The sequence below is a fragment of the Harpia harpyja genome, chromosome 21 (genome assembly GCF_026419915.1).
Source record: "Harpia harpyja isolate bHarHar1 chromosome 21, bHarHar1 primary haplotype, whole genome shotgun sequence".
NCBI classification, from domain to species: domain Eukaryota; kingdom Metazoa; phylum Chordata; class Aves; order Accipitriformes; family Accipitridae; genus Harpia; species Harpia harpyja.
This window is the reverse complement of record NC_068960.1, coordinates 22,842,318-22,861,298: the sequence shown is the minus strand read 5'-3', so window position 1 is coordinate 22,861,298 and position 18,981 is coordinate 22,842,318.

The window sequence follows — 18,981 nt, the reverse complement described above, 5'->3', positions numbered from 1 at the left end:
TGACCCCGACCCGCACGGCCTTTGACAATTGACAGCGATCCGGCGACCTTCGACCCCGTGACCTTTGACCTTTGACCTTTGACCCCGTGACCTTTGACCTTTGACCCCGACCCGCACGGCCTTTGACAATTGACACCGACCGTCGATCTTCGACCCCGTGACCTTTGACCTTTGACCCCGACCCGCGCGGCCTTTGACAACTGACACCGATCGACGATCTTTGACCCCGTGACCTTTGACCTTTGACCCCGTGACCTTTGACCCCGACCCGCACGGCCTTTGACAATTGACACCGATCGACGACCTTCGACCCCGTGACCTTTGACCTTTGACCTTCGACCCAGTGACCTTTGACCCCGTGTCCTTTGACCTTTGACCCCGCGACCTTTGACAATTGACACCAATCCGTCGAGCTTTGACCCCGTGACCTTTGACCTTTGACCCCGCGACCTTTGACCTTTGACCCCGCGACCTTTGACAATTGACACCGATCGTCGATCTTCGACCCCGTGACCTTTGACCTTTGACCCCGTGACCTTTGACCTTTGACCCCGACCCGCGCGGCCTTTGACAATTGACAGCGATCCGGCGACCTTCGACCCCGTGACCTTTAACCTTTGACCTTTGACCCCGTGACCTTTGACCTTTGACCCCGACCCGCACGGCCTTTGACAATTGACACCGACCGTCGATCTTCGACCCCGTGACCTTTGACCTTTGACCCCGACCCGCACGGCCTTTGAAAATTGACACCGATCGTCGATCTTTGACCCCGTGACCTTTGACCTTTGACCCCGTGACCTTTGACCTTTGACCCCGACCCGCACGGCCTTTGACAATTGACAGCGATCCGGCGACCTTCGACCCCGTGACCTTTGACCTTTGACCTTTGACCCCGTGACCTTTGACCTTTGACCCCGACCCGCACGGCCTTTGACAATTGACACCGACCGTCGATCTTCGACCCCGTGACCTTTGACCTTTGACCCCGACCCGCACGGCCTTTGAAAATTGACACCGATCGTCGATCTTTGACCCCGTGACCTTTGACCTTTGACCCCGTGACCTTTGACCTTTGACCCCGACCCGCGCGGCCTTTGACAATTGACAGCGATCCGGCGACCTTCGACCCCGTGACCTTTGACCTTTGACCTTTGACCCCGTGACCTTTGACCTTTGACCCCGACCCGCACGGCCTTTGACAATTGACACCGATCGACGACCTTCGACCCCGTGACCTTTGACCTTTGACCTTTGACCTTTGACAATTGACACCGATCGTCGATCTTCGACCCCGTGACCTTTGACCCCGTGACCTTTGACCTTTGACCCCGACCCGCGCAGCCTTTGACAATTGACAGCAATCCGGCGACCTTCGACCCCGTGACCTTTGACCTTTGACCCCGTGACCTTTGACCTTTGACCCCGACCCGCACGGCCTTTGACAATTGACACCGACCGTCGATCTTCGACCCCGTGACCTTTGACCTTTGACCCCGACCCGCACGGCCTTTGACAATTGACACCGATCGTCGATCTTTGACCCCGTGACCTTTGACCTTTGACCCCGTGACCTTTGACCTTTGACCCCGACCCGCACGGCCTCTGACAATTGACAGTGATCCGGCGACCTTTGACCCCGTGACCTTTGACCTTTGACCCCGACCCGCACGGCCTTTGACAATTCACAGCGATCCGGCGACCTTCGACCCCGTGACCTTTGACCTTTGACCCCCGTGACCTTTGACCTTTGACCCCCGTGACCTTTGACCTTTGACAACTGACACCGATCGTCGACCTTCGACCCCGTGACCTTTGACCTTTGACCCCGCAACCTTTGACAATTGACACCGATCGTCGACCTTCGACCCCGTGACCTTTGACCTTTGACCCCGTGACCTTTGACCCCGACCCCCGCCGCCTTTGACAATTGACACCGATCCGTCGATCTTTGACCCTCGACCCCGTGACCTTTGACCTTTGACCCCGTGACCTTTGACCTTTGACCATTGAACGAGTCAGCCTGGATGCAGAGCAAGAGCTTAACAACTCCAGCTACAGCAAGCCATTTTAAAAAAAACAAAACAAAAAAAAAACAGGGCCAAACTTTAAGCCCATCACATGCAAGCCTCAACACCTTACAGACTCAAATCCGCTTCACTACCCCTCAACAGCCTCTGCCACATGGCTACAATCAATTCCATAAAAAACTCTCAACATTGCTGTCCACACAGCCCACCAATGCCTACTCAATCCCAGATGACCGTACAACCCTTGCCTAAACAATTAAGGCAAATCAACATTTCACCCTTAGACTCTTATTGCTGTTCCACCTACCCCTGACTCTACATCCCCAGGCAGAGCAGCTCCAAGCCAAACACACCTGTGCACAGACCAACACAACACAGAACGGTACAGACAAGGTGATTCAAAGAGAGAGAAAACTCTCAGCAAGAAGAAGGACTCCCTGACGGGAGGTGCCATCCGGCAAGATGACCTACGGCGTCCAAAACACTGAGGCAAGGAGGCTGTACGGCAGACCCCGAGGAGTCCAACGTAACGGCCTGTTAAAAGACAGCACTGTCAAAACCAAGACGATGGATGTACAAGAAGCCTGTCATCAAGACCTAGGAACATCAAGAGGCAGGGAAGAACTCCCAGTCCAAGAAAATGGATGGCTAGAGAGCGGAGCTGCCGACGCAGCCCAGAAGAATGCCGCGAGAGAGGACCGACCGGAATCTGCCGAGACCGATCCGTGCTTTAGAGCTGCAAATGCAAAAAAAGAAACGCTCCAATGGCATTGTGCCGATGAGTACGGGCATTCGAGACCCTAGGGACGGAGCCTAAAGCGCATGCCACGCTCCCCCGGCGCAAAGCGCAATGAGGACATTGAGACCCGCAAAAGGTCTAAGGGACAGAAGACAGACTACACAAACCGCACACCACCGCAGACAAAGGCTGGAACTGCCCTGCCCGGCACACGCTGGTCTCGTGCTGCAAAGCAACCCGCTCCCTTCGCCTGCCCAAACGGCACTGCTCCTGGACGGGCCTCTCTCCTGTGCTAACTTTAAAACCCCTCCCTGCAATTCTCAGCTTCGTTCCTCCCTCCCAGCCTCTGCCCAGCCCTGGTCCCTCAACTTAACTTTCAGAGGGCCGTGGGTCTCAAACCATCCTCCACAAAAACCACACAGGCTAACTGGGATGTTCCTCAAGGTGACACATTGGTCTTTAACATCTGCAAGGAAACAAACAAACAAAAAAATCAGAAAAGGGAGTAAGCATCCCGCCGGCCAACGCCAACTACTTGCCCAACTCCCCCCTCCTCATAAGCACCACCGTGTTTGCTTCCCCGCTCATTCCAGCTCCGCTACTTGCCCACAAAATAAAGTCAAGCCCCAAGGCTTGTAATCTACGAGGGGCCTGCCACAAGCTGCAAAGGTTCTAGGGACAACAAGGCGTTCTGTGGGCAATGAGGAAAGGTGACGAGGCATCCCAGAGCCTGAAAGGCACTGTGCCTCACGGCCCTTCTGCTTTCTTCAGAAATACTAAAACTCCATATATGGATGCATACAAGACGCTCGCTCTAACCCCTGCTAAACAATGTCATCATTGGTCCCGTTAAGAGAGATATCAGCAACTTACACAGCATACAGCAGAACTGGTGAAAGGTTCTGTTTTCGATAAAGTTGGGAAATCCAGGAAAACACAATGCATGAAGAATTAAAAAAACCCCAAACAAACAATGCATACTATTAAACCAACTTTCTACCCCTGAACACTCAAAACAAAATTACTGACCTGAAAAAAGAAAGGGGGGAAAAAAAAAAAAAAAGCTGCGCACAAGCGTTACTTTCTACTACACATGCTGCTGAACCTTAACTGGTCCTGAAGCTCTTACCTCGAGCAGACACCTCTTCCCAAAGAGCTGAGCCAGCTCAAAAGCTGCAAAGGACTCAAGGAAGAGCTGAGCACCAACACCAGAGAAACCCAGGAGCACAATGAGCTCCCTCAGCAGAGGCTGTGGCTCAAATACCCCGAGCCTCCGCCCACCACCCTTAGTGCAATCACCTGGGAAAGGGGAAGGGCAAACCACCAGAAGTTATAAAGTCAGCTGGAGGAGCAGCAGGAGTGTTCTTACCTGCCTTAAATTTACAGTAAGCGAGACCCTGAATAGAGAAAGCGACCCTTACTGGCAATGACGATACCTGCTCCTGTACTACAGCTACAACTATTGCATCAGCAACGTGACCGGGTAAGGAGTTAAACTTAATTTTTCTGAGGCATAGACAGAAAAAGATAGATGTGCCTCTAAACTAGGTAGGAAACTAGCTCATTAAATGCAATAACACTGTAGTTATTAAAATCACATCAATCAGCGGCGAGGCCAGCAGACGCAACGGTAAGTCGGTGGCTAAGCGCTAGATTGAGGCAGACTGGGAGGTTCCCGAGGCCCGGGAGCCCCGGGGAAGAGCAGAGGGACCGTGCAGATCCAGCAGCTTTGACCTTTGACCCCCGGTCCCATGACCTGTGACCTTCTACCTTTGCCCCCCGTGACCTTTGACCTCTGACCCCGTGACCTTTGACCTTTGACCCCGACCCGCACGGCCTTTGACAATTCACACCGATCCGGCGACCTTCGGCCCCGTGACCTTTGACCCCGTGACCTTTGACCTTTGACCCCGACCCGCGCGGCCTTTGACAATTGACAGCGATCCGGCGACCTTCGACCCCGTGACCTTTGACCTTTGACCCCGTGACCTTTGACCCCGACCCGCGCGGCCTTTGACAATTGACACCGATCGACGACCTTCGACCCCGTGACCTTTGACCTTTGACCTTCGACCCAGTGACCTTTGACCTTTGACCCCGTGTCATTTGACCTTTGACCCCGCGACCTTTGACAATTGACACCAATCGTCTATCTTTGACCCCGTGACCTTTGACCTTTGACCCCGACCCGCGTGGCCTTTGACAATTGACACCAATCCGTCGATCTTTGACCCCGTGACCTTTGACCTTTGACCCCGTGACCTTTGACCTTTGACCCCGCGACCTTTGACAATTGACGTCGATCGTCGATCTTCGACCCCGTGACCTTTGACCTTTGACCCCGTGACCTTTGACCTTTGACCCCGACCCGCGCGGCCTTTGACAATTGACAGCGATCCGGCGACCTTCGACCCCGTGACCTTTAACCTTTGACCTTTGACCCCGTGACCTTTGACCTTTGACCCCGACCCGCGTGGCCTTTGACAATTGACACGACCGTCGATCTTCGACCCCGTGACCTTTGACCTTTGACCCCGACCCGCACGGCCTTTGAAAATTGACACCGATCGTCGATCTTTGACCCCGTGACCTTTGACCTTTGACCCCGTGACCTTTGACCTTTGACCCCGACCCGCGCGGCCTTTGACAATTGACAGCGATCCGGCGACCTTCGACCCCGTGACCTTTGACCTTTGACCCCGTGACCTTTGACCTTTGACCCCGACCCGCACGGCCTTTGACAATTGACATCGATCGACGACCTTCGACCCCGTGACCTTTGACCTTTGACCTTTGACCTTTGACAATTGACACCGATCGTCGATCTTCGACCCCGTGACCTTTGACCCCGTGACCTTTGACCTTTGACCCCGACCCGCGCAGCCTTTGACAATTGACAGCGATCCGGCGACCTTCGACCCCGTGACCTTTGACCTTTGACCCCGTGACCTTTGACCTTTGACCCCGACCCGCACGGCCTTTGACAATTGACACCGACCGTCGATCTTCGACCCCGTGACCTTTGACCTTTGACCCCGACCCGCACGGCCTTTGACAATTGACACCGATCGTCGATCTTTGACCCCGTGACCTTTGACCTTTGACCCCGTGACCTTTGACCTTTGACCCCGACCCGCACGGCCTCTGACAATTGACAGTGATCCGGCGACCTTTGACCCCGTGACCTTTGACCTTTGACCCCGACCCGCACGGCCTTTGACAATTCACAGCGATCCGGCGACCTTCGACCCCGTGACCTTTGACCTTTGACCCCCGTGACCTTTGACCTTTGACCCCCGTGACCTTTGACCTTTGACAACTGACACCGATCGTCGACCTTCGACCCCGTGACCTTTGACCTTTGACCCCGCAACCTTTGACAATTGACACCGATCGTCGACCTTCGACCCCGTGACCTTTGACCTTTGACCCCGTGACCTTTGACCCCGACCCCCGCCGCCTTTGACAATTGACACCGATCCGTCGATCTTTGACCCTCGACCCCGTGACCTTTGACCTTTGACCCCGTGACCTTTGACCTTTGACCATTGAACGAGTCAGCCTGGATGCAGAGCAAGAGCTTAACAACTCCAGCTACAGCAAGCCATTTTAAAAAAAACAAAACAAAAAAAAAACAGGGCCAAACTTTAAGCCCATCACATGCAAGCCTCAACACCTTACAGACTCAAATCCGCTTCACTACCCCTCAACAGCCTCTGCCACATGGCTACAATCAATTCCATAAAAAACTCTCAACATTGCTGTCCACACAGCCCACCAATGCCTACTCAATCCCAGATGACCGTACAACCCTTGCCTAAACAATTAAGGCAAATCAACATTTCACCCTTAGACTCTTATTGCTGTTCCACCTACCCCTGACTCTACATCCCCAGGCAGAGCAGCTCCAAGCCAAACACACCTGTGCACAGACCAACACAACACAGAACGGTACAGACAAGGTGATTCAAAGAGAGAGAAAACTCTCAGCAAGAAGAAGGACTCCCTGACGGGAGGTGCCATCCGGCAAGATGACCTACGGCGTCCAAAACACTGAGGCAAGGAGGCTGTACGGCAGACCCCGAGGAGTCCAACGTAACGGCCTGTTAAAAGACAGCACTGTCAAAACCAAGACGATGGATGTACAAGAAGCCTGTCATCAAGACCTAGGAACATCAAGAGGCAGGGAAGAACTCCCAGTCCAAGAAAATGGATGGCTAGAGAGCGGAGCTGCCGACGCAGCCCAGAAGAATGCCGCGAGAGAGGACCGACCGGAATCTGCCGAGACCGATCCGTGCTTTAGAGCTGCAAATGCAAAAAAAGAAACGCTCCAATGGCATTGTGCCGATGAGTACGGGCATTCGAGACCCTAGGGACGGAGCCTAAAGCGCATGCCACGCTCCCCCGGCGCAAAGCGCAATGAGGACATTGAGACCCGCAAAAGGTCTAAGGGACAGAAGACAGACTACACAAACCGCACACCACCGCAGACAAAGGCTGGAACTGCCCTGCCCGGCACACGCTGGTCTCGTGCTGCAAAGCAACCCGCTCCCTTCGCCTGCCCAAACGGCACTGCTCCTGGACGGGCCTCTCTCCTGTGCTAACTTTAAAACCCCTCCCTGCAATTCTCAGCTTCGTTCCTCCCTCCCAGCCTCTGCCCAGCCCTGGTCCCTCAACTTAACTTTCAGAGGGCCGTGGGTCTCAAACCATCCTCCACAAAAACCACACAGGCTAACTGGGATGTTCCTCAAGGTGACACATTGGTCTTTAACATCTGCAAGGAAACAAACAAACAAAAAAATCAGAAAAGGGAGTAAGCATCCCGCCGGCCAACGCCAACTACTTGCCCAACTCCCCCCTCCTCATAAGCACCACCGTGTTTGCTTCCCCGCTCATTCCAGCTCCGCTACTTGCCCACAAAATAAAGTCAAGCCCCAAGGCTTGTAATCTACGAGGGGCCTGCCACAAGCTGCAAAGGTTCTAGGGACAACAAGGCGTTCTGTGGGCAATGAGGAAAGGTGACGAGGCATCCCAGAGCCTGAAAGGCACTGTGCCTCACGGCCCTTCTGCTTTCTTCAGAAATACTAAAACTCCATATATGGATGCATACAAGACGCTCGCTCTAACCCCTGCTAAACAATGTCATCATTGGTCCCGTTAAGAGAGATATCAGCAACTTACACAGCATACAGCAGAACTGGTGAAAGGTTCTGTTTTCGATAAAGTTGGGAAATCCAGGAAAACACAATGCATGAAGAATTAAAAAAACCCCAAACAAACAATGCATACTATTAAACCAACTTTCTACCCCTGAACACTCAAAACAAAATTACTGACCTGAAAAAAGAAAGGGGGGAAAAAAAAAAAAAAAGCTGCGCACAAGCGTTACTTTCTACTACACATGCTGCTGAACCTTAACTGGTCCTGAAGCTCTTACCTCGAGCAGACACCTCTTCCCAAAGAGCTGAGCCAGCTCAAAAGCTGCAAAGGACTCAAGGAAGAGCTGAGCACCAACACCAGAGAAACCCAGGAGCACAATGAGCTCCCTCAGCAGAGGCTGTGGCTCAAATACCCCGAGCCTCCGCCCACCACCCTTAGTGCAATCACCTGGGAAAGGGGAAGGGCAAACCACCAGAAGTTATAAAGTCAGCTGGAGGAGCAGCAGGAGTGTTCTTACCTGCCTTAAATTTACAGTAAGCGAGACCCTGAATAGAGAAAGCGACCCTTACTGGCAATGACGATACCTGCTCCTGTACTACAGCTACAACTATTGCATCAGCAACGTGACCGGGTAAGGAGTTAAACTTAATTTTTCTGAGGCATAGACAGAAAAAGATAGATGTGCCTCTAAACTAGGTAGGAAACTAGCTCATTAAATGCAATAACACTGTAGTTATTAAAATCACATCAATCAGCGGCGAGGCCAGCAGACGCAACGGTAAGTCGGTGGCTAAGCGCTAGATTGAGGCAGACTGGGAGGTTCCCGAGGCCCGGGAGCCCCGGGGAAGAGCAGAGGGACCGTGCAGATCCAGCAGCTTTGACCTTTGACCCCCGGTCCCATGACCTGTGACCTTCTACCTTTGCCCCCGTGACCTTTGACCTCTGACCCCGTGACCTTTGACCTTTGACCCCGACCCGCACGGCCTTTGACAATTCACACCGATCCGGCGACCTTCGGCCCCGTGACCTTTGACCCCGTGACCTTTGACCTTTGACCCCGACCCGCGCGGCCTTTGACAATTGACAGCGATCCGGCGACCTTCGACCCCGTGACCTTTGACCTTTGACCCCGTGACCTTTGACCCCGACCCGCGCGGCCTTTGACAATTGACACCGATCGACGACCTTCGACCCCGTGACCTTTGACCTTTGACCTTCGACCCAGTGACCTTTGACCTTTGACCCCGTGTCATTTGACCTTTGACCCCGCGACCTTTGACAATTGACACCAATCGTCTATCTTTGACCCCGTGACCTTTGACCTTTGACCCCGACCCGCGCGGCCTTTGACAATTGACACCAATCCGTCGATCTTTGACCCCGTGACCTTTGACCTTTGACCCCGCGACCTTTGACCTTTGACCCCGCGACCTTTGACAATTGACGTCGATCGTCGATCTTCGACCCCGTGACCTTTGACCTTTGACCCCGTGACCTTTGACCTTTGACCCCGACCCGCGCGGCCTTTGACAATTGACAGCGATCCGGCGACCTTCGACCCCGTGACCTTTAACCTTTGACCTTTGACCCCGTGACCTTTGACCTTTGACCCCGACCCGCACGGCCTTTGACAATTGACACGACCGTCGATCTTCGACCCCGTGACCTTTGACCTTTGACCCCGACCCGCACGGCCTTTGACAATTGACACCGATCGTCGATCTTTGACCCCGTGACCTTTGACCTTTGACCCCGTGACCTTTGACCTTTGACCCCGTGACCTTTGACCTTTGACCCCGACCCGCGCGGCCTTTGACAATTGACACCGACCGTCGATCTTCGACCCCGTGACCTTTGACCTTTGACCCCGACCCGCGCGGCCTTTGAAAATTGACACCGATCGACGATCTTTGACCCCGTGACCTTTGACCTTTGACCCCGTGACCTTTGACCTTTGACCCCGACCCGCGCGGCCTTTGACAATTGACAGCGATCCGGCGACCTTCGACCCCGTGACCTTTGACCTTTGACCTTTGACCCCGTGACCTTTGACCTTTGACCCCGACCCGCGCGGCCTTTGACAATTGACAGCGATCCGGCGACCTTCGACCCCGTGACCTTTGACCTTTGACCTTTGACCTTTGACAATTGACACCGATCGTCGATCTTCGACCCCGTGACCTTTGACCTTTGACCTTTGACCCCGTGACCTTTGACCTTTGACCCCGACCCGCACGGCCTTTGACAATTGACACCGACCGTCGATCTTCGACCCCGTGACCTTTGACCTTTGACCCCGACCCGCGCGGCCTTTGACAACTGACACCGATCGACGATCTTTGACCCCGTGACCTTTGACCTTTGACCCCGTGACCTTTGACCTTTGACCCCGACCCGCACGGCCTTTGACAATTGACACCGATCGACGATCTTTGACCCCGTGACCTTTGACCTTTGACCCCGTGACCTTTGACCCCGACCCGCGCGGCCTTTGACAATTGACACCGATCGACGACCTTCGACCCCGTGACCTTTGACCTTTGACCTTCGACCCAGTGACCTTTGACCTTTGACCTTTGACCCCGTGTCCTTTGACCTTTGACCCCGCGACCTTTGACAATTGACACCAATCGTCTATCTTTGACCCCGTGACCTTTGACCTTTGACCCCGACCCGCGCGGCCTTTGACAATTGACACCAATCCGTCGATCTTTGACCCCGTGACCTTTGACCTTTGACCCCGCGACCTTTGACCTTTGACCCCGCGACCTTTGACAATTGACACCGATCGTCGATCTTCGACCCCGTGACCTTTGACCTTTGACCCCGTGACCTTTGACCTTTGACCCCGACCCGCGCGGCCTTTGACAATTGACAGCGATCCGGCGACCTTCGACCCCGTGACCTTTAACCTTTGACCTTTGACCCCGTGACCTTTGACCTTTGACCCCGACCCGCACGGCCTTTGACAATTGACACCGACCGTCGATCTTCGACCCCGTGACCTTTGACCTTTGACCCCGACCCGCACGGCCTTTGAAAATTGACACCGATCGACGATCTTTGACCCCGTGACCTTTGACCTTTGACCCCGTGACCTTTGACCCCGTGACCTTTGACCTTTGACAATTGACACCGATCGTCGATCTTCGACCCCGTGACCTTTGACCTTTGACCTTTGACCCCGTGACCTTTGACCTTTGACCCCGACCCGCACGGCCTTTGACAATTGACACCGACCGTCGATCTTCGACCCCGTGACCTTTGACCTTTGACCCCGACCCGCGCGGCCTTTGACAACTGACACCGATCGACGATCTTTGACCCCGTGACCTTTGACCTTTGACCCCGTGACCTTTGACCTTTGACCCCGACCCGCACGGCCTTTGACAATTGACACCGATCGACGATCTTTGACCCCGTGACCTTTGACCTTTGACCCCGTGACCTTTGACCCCGACCCGCGCGGCCTTTGACAATTGACACCGATCGACGACCTTCGACCCCGTGACCTTTGACCTTTGACCTTCGACCCAGTGACCTTTGACCTTTGACCCCGTGTCCTTTGACCTTTGACCCCGCGACCTTTGACAATTGACACCAATCGTCTATCTTTGACCCCGTGACCTTTGACCTTTGACCCCGACCCGCACGGCCTTTGACAATTGACACCGATCGTCGATCTTTGACCCCGTGACCTTTGACCTTTGACCCCGTGACCTTTGACCTTTGACCCCGACCCGCACGGCCTTTGACAATTGACACCGACCGTCGATCTTCGACCCCGTGACCTTTGACCTTTGACCCCGACCCGCGCGGCCTTTGACAACTGACACCGATCGACGATCTTTGACCCCGTGACCTTTGACCTTTGACCCCGTGACCTTTGACCTTTGACCCCGACCCGCACGGCCTTTGACAATTGACACCGATCGACGATCTTTGACCCCGTGACCTTTGACCTTTGACCCCGTGACCTTTGACCCCGACCCGCGCGGCCTTTGACAATTGACACCGATCGACGACCTTCGACCCCGTGACCTTTGACCTTTGACCTTCGACCCAGTGACCTTTGACCTTTGACCCCGTGTCCTTTGACCTTTGACCCCGCGACCTTTGACAATTGACACCAATCGTCTATCTTTGACCCCGTGACCTTTGACCTTTGACCCCGACCCGCGTGGCCTTTGACAATTGACACCAATCCGTCGATCTTTGACCCCGTGACCTTTGACCTTTGACCCCGCGACCTTTGACCTTTGACCCCGCGACCTTTGACAATTGACACCGATCGTCGATCTTCGACCCCGTGACCTTTGACCTTTGACCCCGTGACCTTTGACCTTTGACCCCGACCCGCGCGGCCTTTGACAATTGACAGCGATCCGGCGACCTTCGACCCCGTGACCTTTAACCTTTGACCTTTGACCCCGTGACCTTTGACCTTTGACCCCGACCCGCACGGCCTTTGACAATTGACACCGACCGTCGATCTTCGACCCCGTGACCTTTGACCTTTGACCCCGACCCGCACGGCCTTTGAAAATTGACACCGATCGACGATCTTTGACCCCGTGACCTTTGACCTTTGACCCCGTGACCTTTGACCTTTGACCCCGACCCGCACGGCCTTTGACAATTGACAGCGATCCGGCGACCTTCGACCCCGTGACCTTTGACCTTTGACCTTTGACCCCGTGACCTTTGACCTTTGACCCCGACCCGCACGGCCTTTGACAATTGACACCGACCGTCGATCTTCGACCCCGTGACCTTTGACCTTTGACCCCGACCCGCGCGGCCTTTGACAACTGACACCGATCGACGATCTTTGACCCTGTGACCTTTGACCTTTGACCCCGTGACCTTTGACCTTTGACCCCGACCCGCACGGCCTTTGACAATTGACACCGATCGACGATCTTTGACCCCGTGACCTTTGACCTTTGACCCCGTGACCTTTGACAATTGACACCAATCCGTCGATCTTTGACCCCGTGACCTTTGACCTTTGACCCCGCGACCTTTGACCTTTGACCCCGCGACCTTTGACAATTGACACCGATCGTCGATCTTCGACCCCGTGACCTTTGACCTTTGACCCCGTGACCTTTGACCTTTGACCCCGACCCGCGCGGCCTTTGACAATTGACAGCGATCCGGCGACCTTCGACCCCGTGACCTTTAACCTTTGACCTTTGACCCCGTGACCTTTGACCTTTGACCCCGACCCGCACGGCCTTTGACAATTGACACCGACCGTCGATCTTCGACCCCGTGACCTTTGACCTTTGACCCCGACCCGCACGGCCTTTGAAAATTGACACCGATCGTCGATCTTTGACCCCGTGACCTTTGACCTTTGACCCCGTGACCTTTGACCTTTGACCCCGACCCGCACGGCCTTTGACAATTGACAGCGATCCGGCGACCTTCGACCCCGTGACCTTTGACCTTTGACCTTTGACCCCGTGACCTTTGACCTTTGACCCCGACCCGCACGGCCTTTGACAATTGACACCGACCGTCGATCTTCGACCCCGTGACCTTTGACCTTTGACCCCGACCCGCGCGGCCTTTGACAACTGACACCGATCGACGATCTTTGACCCCGTGACCTTTGACCTTTGACCCCGTGACCTTTGACCCCGACCCGCACGGCCTTTGACAATTGACACCGATCGACGACCTTCGACCCCGTGACCTTTGACCTTTGACCTTCGACCCAGTGACCTTTGACCCCGTGTCCTTTGACCTTTGACCCCGCGACCTTTGACAATTGACACCAATCCGTCGAGCTTTGACCCCGTGACCTTTGACCTTTGACCCCGCGACCTTTGACCTTTGACCCCGCGACCTTTGACAATTGACACCGATCGTCGATCTTCGACCCCGTGACCTTTGACCTTTGACCCCGTGACCTTTGACCTTTGACCCCGACCCGCGCGGCCTTTGACAATTGACAGCGATCCGGCGACCTTCGACCCCGTGACCTTTAACCTTTGACCTTTGACCCCGTGACCTTTGACCTTTGACCCCGACCCGCACGGCCTTTGACAATTGACACCGACCGTCGATCTTCGACCCCGTGACCTTTGACCTTTGACCCCGACCCGCACGGCCTTTGAAAATTGACACCGATCGTCGATCTTTGACCCCGTGACCTTTGACCTTTGACCCCGTGACCTTTGACCTTTGACCCCGACCCGCACGGCCTTTGACAATTGACAGCGATCCGGCGACCTTCGACCCCGTGACCTTTGACCTTTGACCTTTGACCCCGTGACCTTTGACCTTTGACCCCGACCCGCACGGCCTTTGACAATTGACACCGACCGTCGATCTTCGACCCCGTGACCTTTGACCTTTGACCCCGACCCGCACGGCCTTTGAAAATTGACACCGATCGTCGATCTTTGACCCCGTGACCTTTGACCTTTGACCCCGTGACCTTTGACCTTTGACCCCGACCCGCGCGGCCTTTGACAATTGACAGCGATCCGGCGACCTTCGACCCCGTGACCTTTGACCTTTGACCTTTGACCCCGTGACCTTTGACCTTTGACCCCGACCCGCACGGCCTTTGACAATTGACACCGATCGACGACCTTCGACCCCGTGACCTTTGACCTTTGACCTTTGACCTTTGACAATTGACACCGATCGTCGATCTTCGACCCCGTGACCTTTGACCCCGTGACCTTTGACCTTTGACCCCGACCCGCGCAGCCTTTGACAATTGACAGCAATCCGGCGACCTTCGACCCCGTGACCTTTGACCTTTGACCCCGTGACCTTTGACCTTTGACCCCGACCCGCACGGCCTTTGACAATTGACACCGACCGTCGATCTTCGACCCCGTGACCTTTGACCTTTGACCCCGACCCGCACGGCCTTTGACAATTGACACCGATCGTCGATCTTTGACCCCGTGACCTTTGACCTTTGACCCCGTGACCTTTGACCTTTGACCCCGACCCGCACGGCCTCTGACAATTGACAGTGATCCGGCGACCTTTGACCCCGTGACCTTTGACCTTTGACCCCGACCCGCACGGCCTTTGACAATTCACAGCGATCCGGCGACCTTCGACCCCGTGACCTTTGACCTTTGACCCCCGTGACCTTTGACCTTTGACCCCCGTGACCTTTGACCTTTGACAACTGACACCGATCGTCGACCTTCGACCCCGTGACCTTTGACCTTTGACCCCGCAACCTTTGACAATTGACACCGATCGTCGACCTTCGACCCCGTGACCTTTGACCTTTGACCCCGTGACCTTTGACCCCGACCCCCGCCGCCTTTGACAATTGACACCGATCCGTCGATCTTTGACCCTCGACCCCGTGACCTTTGACCTTTGACCCCGTGACCTTTGACCTTTGACCATTGAACGAGTCAGCCTGGATGCAGAGCAAGAGCTTAACAACTCCAGCTACAGCAAGCCATTTTAAAAAAAACAAAACAAAAAAAAAACAGGGCCAAACTTTAAGCCCATCACATGCAAGCCTCAACACCTTACAGACTCAAATCCGCTTCACTACCCCTCAACAGCCTCTGCCACATGGCTACAATCAATTCCATAAAAAACTCTCAACATTGCTGTCCACACAGCCCACCAATGCCTACTCAATCCCAGATGACCGTACAACCCTTGCCTAAACAATTAAGGCAAATCAACATTTCACCCTTAGACTCTTATTGCTGTTCCACCTACCCCTGACTCTACATCCCCAGGCAGAGCAGCTCCAAGCCAAACACACCTGTGCACAGACCAACACAACACAGAACGGTACAGACAAGGTGATTCAAAGAGAGAGAAAACTCTCAGCAAGAAGAAGGACTCCCTGACGGGAGGTGCCATCCGGCAAGATGACCTACGGCGTCCAAAACACTGAGGCAAGGAGGCTGTACGGCAGACCCCGAGGAGTCCAACGTAACGGCCTGTTAAAAGACAGCACTGTCAAAACCAAGACGATGGATGTACAAGAAGCCTGTCATCAAGACCTAGGAACATCAAGAGGCAGGGAAGAACTCCCAGTCCAAGAAAATGGATGGCTAGAGAGCGGAGCTGCCGACGCAGCCCAGAAGAATGCCGCGAGAGAGGACCGACCGGAATCTGCCGAGACCGATCCGTGCTTTAGAGCTGCAAATGCAAAAAAAGAAACGCTCCAATGGCATTGTGCCGATGAGTACGGGCATTCGAGACCCTAGGGACGGAGCCTAAAGCGCATGCCACGCTCCCCCGGCGCAAAGCGCAATGAGGACATTGAGACCCGCAAAAGGTCTAAGGGACAGAAGACAGACTACACAAACCGCACACCACCGCAGACAAAGGCTGGAACTGCCCTGCCCGGCACACGCTGGTCTCGTGCTGCAAAGCAACCCGCTCCCTTCGCCTGCCCAAACGGCACTGCTCCTGGACGGGCCTCTCTCCTGTGCTAACTTTAAAACCCCTCCCTGCAATTCTCAGCTTCGTTCCTCCCTCCCAGCCTCTGCCCAGCCCTGGTCCCTCAACTTAACTTTCAGAGGGCCGTGGGTCTCAAACCATCCTCCACAAAAACCACACAGGCTAACTGGGATGTTCCTCAAGGTGACACATTGGTCTTTAACATCTGCAAGGAAACAAACAAACAAAAAAATCAGAAAAGGGAGTAAGCATCCCGCCGGCCAACGCCAACTACTTGCCCAACTCCCCCCTCCTCATAAGCACCACCGTGTTTGCTTCCCCGCTCATTCCAGCTCCGCTACTTGCCCACAAAATAAAGTCAAGCCCCAAGGCTTGTAATCTACGAGGGGCCTGCCACAAGCTGCAAAGGTTCTAGGGACAACAAGGCGTTCTGTGGGCAATGAGGAAAGGTGACGAGGCATCCCAGAGCCTGAAAGGCACTGTGCCTCACGGCCCTTCTGCTTTCTTCAGAAATACTAAAACTCCATATATGGATGCATACAAGACGCTCGCTCTAACCCCTGCTAAACAATGTCATCATTGGTCCCGTTAAGAGAGATATCAGCAACTTACACAGCATACAGCAGAACTGGTGAAAGGTTCTGTTTTCGATAAAGTTGGGAAATCCAGGAAAACACAATGCATGAAGAATTAAAAAAACCCCAAACAAACAATGCATACTATTAAACCAACTTTCTACCCCTGAACACTCAAAACAAAATTACTGACCTGAAAAAAGAAAGGGGGGAAAAAAAAAAAAAAAGCTGCGCACAAGCGTTACTTTCTACTACACATGCTGCTGAACCTTAACTGGTCCTGAAGCTCTTACCTCGAGCAGACACCTCTTCCCAAAGAGCTGAGCCAGCTCAAAAGCTGCAAAGGACTCAAGGAAGAGCTGAGCACCAACACCAGAGAAACCCAGGAGCACAATGAGCTCCCTCAGCAGAGGCTGTGGCTCAAATACCCCGAGCCTCCGCCCACCACCCTTAGTGCAATCACCTGGGAAAGGGGAAGGGCAAACCACCAGAAGTTATAAAGTCAGCTGGAGGAGCAGCAGGAGTGTTCTTACCTGCCTTAAATTTACAGTAAGCGAGACCCTGAATAGAGAAAGCGACCCTTACTGGCAATGACGATACCTGCTCCTGTACTACAGCTACAACTATTGCATCAGCAACGTGACCGGGTAAGGAGTTAAACTTAATTTTTCTGAGGCATAGACAGAAAAAGATAGATGTGCCTCTAAACTAGGTAGGAAACTAGCTCATTAAATGCAATAACACTGTAGTTATTAAAATCACATCAATCAGCGGCGAGGCCAGCAGACGCAACGGTAAGTCGGTGGCTAAGCGCTAGATTGAGGCAGACTGGGAGGTTCCCGAGGCCCGGGAGCCCCGGGGAAGAGCAGAGGGACCGTGCAGATCCAGCAGCTTTGACCTTTGACCCCCGGTCCCATGACCTGTGACCTTCTACCTTTGCCCCCCGTGACCTTTGACCTCTGACCCCGTGACCTTTGACCTTTGACCCCGCGACCTTTGACAATTGACACCAATCGTCTATCTTTGACCCCGTGACCTTTGACCTTTGACCCCGACCCGCACGGCCTTTGACAATTGACACCGATCGTCGATCTTTGACCCCGTGACCTTTGACCTTTGACCCCGTGACCTTTGACCTTTGACCCCGACCCGCACGGCCTTTGACAATTGACACCGACCGTCGATCTTCGACCCCGTGACCTTTGACCTTTGACCCCGACCCGCGCGGCCTTTGACAACTGACACCGATCGACGATCTTTGACCCCGTGACCTTTGACCTTTGACCCCGTGACCTTTGACCTTTGACCCCGACCCGCACGGCCTTTGACAATTGACACCGATCGACGATCTTTGACCCCGTGACCTTTGACCTTTGACCCCGTGACCTTTGACCCCGACCCGCGCGGCCTTTGACAATTGACACCGATCGACGACCTTCGACCCCGTGACCTTTGACCTTTGACCTTCGACCCAGTGACCTTTGACCTTTGACCCCGTGTCCTTTGACCTTTGACCCCGCGACCTTTGACAATTGACACCAATCGTCTATCTTTGACCCCGTGACCTTTGACCTTTGACCCCGACCCGCGTGGCCTTTGACAATTGACACCAATCCGTCGATCTTTGACCCCGTGACCTTTGACCTTTGACCCCGCGACCTTTGACCTTTGACCCCGCGACCTTTGACAATTGACACCGATCGTCGATCTTCGACCCCGTGACCTTTGACCTTTGACCCCGTGACCTTTGACCTTTGACCCCGACCCGCGCGGCCTTTGACAATTGACAGCGATCCGGCGACCTTCGACCCCGTGACCTTTAACCTTTGACCTTTGACCCCGTGACCTTTGACCTTTGACCCCGACCCGCACGGCCTTTGACAATTGACACCGACCGTCGATCTTCGACCCCGTGACCTTTGACCTTTGACCCCGACCCGCACGGCCTTTGAAAATTGACACCGATCGACGATCTTTGACCCCGTGACCTTTGACCTTTGACCCCGTGACCTTTGACCTTTGACCCCGACCCGCACGGCCTTTGACAATTGACAGCGATCCG